This window comes from Triticum dicoccoides, chromosome 1B (assembly GCF_002162155.2).
Source record: "Triticum dicoccoides isolate Atlit2015 ecotype Zavitan chromosome 1B, WEW_v2.0, whole genome shotgun sequence".
NCBI lineage: Eukaryota > Viridiplantae > Streptophyta > Magnoliopsida > Poales > Poaceae > Triticum > Triticum dicoccoides.
The window spans coordinates 616,622,895-616,628,437 of record NC_041381.1 but is presented as its reverse complement, the minus strand read 5'-3'; the positions used below and the strand labels follow the sequence as shown (position 1 = coordinate 616,628,437).

Sequence of the window (5,543 nt, the reverse complement as noted above, 5' to 3'; positions counted from 1 at the left end):
CTACACAGTTCTATAGAATTCCGCCTTGGTGGCTCCGTATATGGAGGAACACAAGAATTTTCTACAGTCCAAACACCCGGAGAAGTCTGACGACTGGATTACACGCGAACAAATGAGGACTTTCGCCGGTTGGTTGCAGAAACGTGCCCTGAATGATGGCGATATTCAAAATGACTTGTACTCGCTGTCCCAGTCACCATCTTCGAATATAATGTCTTTCAAAGGGTACTAGATAAATGCGAATACATTTTACACGATCGCCCAAGATAAGAAGAGCACCAACCAAAATAGTGGTGTTCGCTTTGATGCAACAACCAACACGGGAAAGGAAACATATTATGGTCGCATAGAGGACATATGGGAACTTAATTATGGATCAGGTGATTTGAAGGTCCCTTTGTTTCGGTGCAAATGGGTCAATATGACACGAGGCGGGGTAACGGAAGACCCGCAGTACGGAATGACAATAGTGGATCTCAACAATCTTGCGTATGCAGACGAACCATTCATCCTAGCCAATGATGTGGCGCAGGTTTTTTATATGAAAGACATGTCTACCAGGCCGAGAAAAAGAAAAGATAAGGAAGCGAATGGATCATACGACGAGGCAAAGAGCCACATAGTTCTTTCAGGAAAAAGAAACATCATGGGAGTGGATGACAAGACAGACATGTCAGAAGATTATGAAAATTTTGATGAAATTGCTCCATTCACAGTGAATATTGACCCGAGCATCCAGTTAAATGATGAAGATTTTCCATGGCTACGGCACAAAGGGACAGACGCGAAGAAAAAGTTTCACACCCAAAGATCTGGGATGTGATCGGCTTCAGTATCATCACTTTCTTCCGTGTTTCACACCCAGGAGGGAATGTTTGTAATAGTTAGGGTAGTTATGTGTTTTGGCATTTGAAACGCGAAGAAATTTTATGTGCAAACAAATTCTTTTCATGCATTTACTGATTTTTCCAGCTAAATGACCCTGAAATTGAAAACCATTTCAAATGAACTCAAAAAAGGTTGAAAATTGGCATGGTATCATAATTTCATACAAATAGCATGTGCAAGAAAGTAGATAGGGTTACGGCAAAAACTGGATGCACTTCGTGTACAAAATGGACAATCACTACTGGAAACAGAGAATTTGCCATCAGCCAGCTCTTTGCCGTATGCTAGCGGACGGCAAAGAAGGTCTTTGCCGTCTGCTTACAAAAAACAGACGGCAAAGAACTGACACACGGTAAAGAACCTGATTGCCATCAGTCAATTCTTTGCCGTCCATCAGCAGACGGCAAAGAATCTTTGCCATCTGCTGACAGACGGCAAAGAGGTGGGTGAGTCCAGTGGACGCCAGCGCTGTAACAGCCCACCAGCCTCACCTCTTTGCCGTCTGCTGGCAGACGGCAAAGAGGTGGGGCTGTCGTCTATTCTTTTTCCGCGGACGGCAAAGAAGAAGCGCATGCCGTGGATCGATCCCACGGACCCTCGACCCACACAGCCCCAGGCCCCACCCACGCTGCACACACACCCACGCCCAACCCACGCACACACACCCATACCCATGTTGGATCCCATCTCTCTCATCCTCCTCGATCCCCTTTCTCCACCCCACGCCGCCACCAGATTCCGGCGATCCCCGCCGTTCCCCACCGCCCAGCTCTCCTCCCCGAGGTCACCTCTCCCCGCTCACCATCTCCACCGACCGATTTCTCTCCTCGCCCAGGAGAGCCACGCCCAGGCACTGGTGGTGGTGCACCGTGAGGAGGCCCCAGCGGCGTCGAGATGCTGCTGCTACGGGCACAGCGACGTGATGGGGAGGAGCTACGTCGGGATGCTGCTCCTGCGCCGAGCTACTGCTGCTGCAGGCACGACAACGAGCCGGGGAGCTGCTGTTGCTGCGGGCGCGGCGTCTCTCCTTTCCCCAAATCCCCATCTGACGCATCCCTCTCCAGCCTCAAGCCGCTGCCCTGAGCTCCCCTACAGGCCGGCGACACCACTCTGATTAGGAGTCACGCATGTGGCACGCATAGTATTCCGGTCACCAACTGCCCTCCAGGTATTCTCTTCATTTGGTTAAATTCACTGGCGGAGGAGCCCAGTGGGCAAGGTGTGGCAGCCACCACACCTTGATTTCCACCAATTTTTTTATATATAAGCATATACTTTTCTTGATGGAAATACTGCTTGTTAGTTTTAGACCACGCTAGATCGATTCACCCAAACAAAGCTAGATGAAGCACGTAAGTTAGATTGGAAGCACACAAGCAGGCAGCTTGATTGATGTGTTGTCCAGCACATGCCCATCTCACTACGTAGACGTACGCGAACCAGCTCGCTTCCGCTGTACAACGATCGGATCGATTCTCTCCGCGGCTCGCTCCTGATGGAACTCGTGACTAGGCGATCCAAAAACAGAACGGATAAATTTGCAACATGTATTTTTTTTTCTTATGACATATATAAGAGTACATGATTGACTTCCGCCAGCCCGCCCGCGGGCAATTTTTGCCCTGAAACACGCCGCCGTCGCCCGTCGGCCCATCCCCGATCCCGCCGCCGGCAGCACAATCGTATTCTCTGCCGACCTGCCGATTTGAGTCTGCTATGCTGATGATGGCCCGCCTCCGCCGCCGGCGATTTGTGCCCAACAACGCCGCTACCCCTGCCCGTCCATCCATCCCTAACACCGTCTCGACCCGCGGCCTATCGAATTGGCTATTATGTTTTTGCATCAATTTTTTATTGAGGGGGCATCAATTTTGTCTAGTTGACAGTTTGCCACACCTTAATTTTTTTTCCGTCCTCCACCCCTGGTTAAATTAATGTGTCTTTCCTCAGCTTAGATTAACAGTTCATTGTTTCTTTCTCTGAATATGTGTACATTCAGAAGCAACTATGAACAACAGTTTCGTTCTTTGAATTATGCGTATTTTTAGGATCAGATGCTTAAATATCAGATGATGATTCTACATAGATACACTGGCTTTTGTATGACCTGAATAGAAGCAAATGAATATCATCAATTCTGATGTTAAGGAAAGTAAAACAGAGACGCCAGTTATTAACATGGGCAGAAAGAGTAGTTCTTGGCATCTTCCTCTCCCTCCTCACTTGTTACGATTGAGTAGGTGTTGTCAAAGGCCAATTATATCTGTGATGCTATGTCGACTTAGATCTGGATGTTGGTAGTTACCTATATGTAGGAGGAAACAAGAAAGACCACGCTACAACACTAAGTGGTGTAATTTCTGGTAGTTACCTAGCTTTAGCATGCAACTTCGATCCCTACCTATTAACTTTACAGTGTATATGCACTGAAATTTAACTGCATCTTATGTTCTTTTTTTTGTTGCTCTTGGCCATCCAATATGTTATCATTGTTTTTTCTATTTATTAACCCATAAGGTATCCCGGCCATTATTTGTCAGCAATTTTAGTTTAGAGCAACCTGCAGTTTATTTTCTATGGTTTCTACTGTTATACATTAATTGCAAGCCTTTTCTGCTTACAAACTTGTCAGTGACTTGACTTTTCACTATGTAGATTACTGTTACATGAAAGAAAATGTTTTGCTGGATGGTTGGTTTATATCATCATCTTACAGCAGAACATTCGGCTATTTGACCATGCATACTTGACCGTGCTTTTGCAAAGTCTATAGGTGTGAGCTATTTTGCTCGTGGACAATCTCATGTGTTGGATCTGCATTGGATGGCAGATAAGCGGAGTGGGAGCTTGCAATAGCAGCTTTGACCCCTTCCCAATGAGCTGCAGGTCGTAGACGAGGTCCTGGCCGAGGTATCCCTCCTCTCATTCCTTCCCCTTTCTACCACCAAAGGAGTGATTATAGTGTATGCTGCACAGAAGTTTCCAAAGTTCATGCTTAGCTGATATCTTTTGTTAACTGAATAGTTTGCTGTGATGAATCACTAGGACAGTATAGCAAGGCGGCTCTTAAAAAGGGTCCCTTCTTTGATTATAAATCCTAAACAGATCATAAATTATGAGCAAAGAACCTTCCATGATCCCCATCACAGAGTTTTGTTTTTGTTCCCTTGCATTGATATGCAAAATATATGCATCGCTAACAATTTTGCGTTAAGTTAATTGTTTGTTGTGATGAATCATAAGGACGATATCCGAGTACACTGGCTCTTGAAAAAGGCCTCCTTCCTTGATTATAGTAATTCCTAAACTGGTCATATAGTCTGGGCAACCTGCACAAATCTGAATTTATGTTTTGGAAAACCATGTTTCCTGTTTAAATTCTACTAGTCATTGCTCTATGCTTTAATATTGGGTATTTAGACATGATCATGCTCCTATGGTTGTTCTATTTGATAAGACTTGAACATGCTTATTTTAGTTTAGATATCCATCTATGCTACCGTTCTGTCCATTTGGATGTTATGCACTTACAATTATACATTATGTAAATCCATATTTCAGTTGCAATGTATAGCTTGATTCACACTTGTAGCAGCCATGCAAGATAAAAGAAAATAAATCTAGATTCTTACCCTTTCCCTTGATACATTCTCCTTGTTGAACAAACAAACAGTTTTCAATGAACTGACATTTAACCATTCTGCTGGTTGGATGCTTGTTGCCTATATTTAGAATAAGCGTAAGTGCTTGTATCTTGCTACTATGAAAGTGGTGATGTTTTTAATGAAGTGATGCAGGCTGCAGTGGCGTGCAACATGTATTCATTGCAATATTTTCATATTTGTGGAGATTGGTTAGTATTTTGTGGTTGATGGCTGTAGCTGGCTTTTCCTCCTAAAATTTATATGTGGTGGGAATAGAGTACATGTGCCATAAAATTCACTTTTTCTCCTAACAACTTATACTTAGCACTTTGATCTTTGTAGAAAAAACCTTGCTGGGTCCGAAGTTGTCCAGATGCATGGTGAATGATGGCTGAGATATGGTGCGAAATGGAATAGAAAGAAAATTCTTGTGCCTGGAGGGAGCGGAACTGAATGTGATCGGGGGGTCACAGTCAAGAGAGTGCTTCCTTGGCGTGCTACCAAAGGGAAATGGTGAGTTGTCACTTGAAACTATCATCTTCGTTCTCAATTTATTTATTTTAGCAAAGGCAAAATATTCTAGGTTCTGCTCTTCATTTAGAATATTCACAAGTAAATGATTTACTTTCTTGTATATCTGACATTTCAGCCACTATCATGGAAGTAAAAGAGATGGCCATTTAATTAGGCTAGGCTCACAAGTAGCTGGATTTTTTGTGTGTGAAGATGCATCAGTGATTTTTTAGCAGTTTATAATGGTACTAGCCCCCTGTGCTTGTGGGTGCAGTGCCCTAATTGCAAAAAAATACCAGGTGCAAGTGTGGTGCTGGTTCTCTCCTTTGGCTTTTTGGTATTGGTTCTCTCCTTTGGCTCCTTGTAATATGTGTTGGATATGTGTTCATGGATATGTGTTTGATATATATGTGTTCATGACTATTGGTAACATGTGTTGGATATGTGTTCATGGCTATTGGTAACATGTGTTGGATATGTGTTCATGGATATTTTATA

At 43.9% G+C, this 5,543-nt stretch overlaps 1 long non-coding RNA gene and 1 other non-coding gene across 3 annotated transcripts; both read left to right on the top strand.

The window, feature by feature from the left end:
- The first annotated feature begins 1,513 nt into the window (after positions 1-1,513).
- Positions 1,514-5,502, top strand: LOC119349141. 2 transcript variants are annotated; one of them, XR_005169258.1, is made up of 4 exons: positions 1,514-2,056; positions 3,662-3,798; positions 4,875-5,045; positions 5,182-5,502. It is a non-coding gene; the product is annotated as an uncharacterized LOC119349141 (long non-coding RNA). The 2 variants fall into 2 exon arrangements; XR_005169257.1 differs by having other exon boundaries at positions 1,516-3,798.
- LOC119351537 lies at positions 3,911-4,014 on the top strand. Its single transcript, XR_005170019.1, has one exon. It is a non-coding gene; the product is annotated as a small nucleolar RNA Z118/Z121/Z120 (small nucleolar RNA).
- Positions 5,503-5,543: the final 41 nt, after the last annotated feature.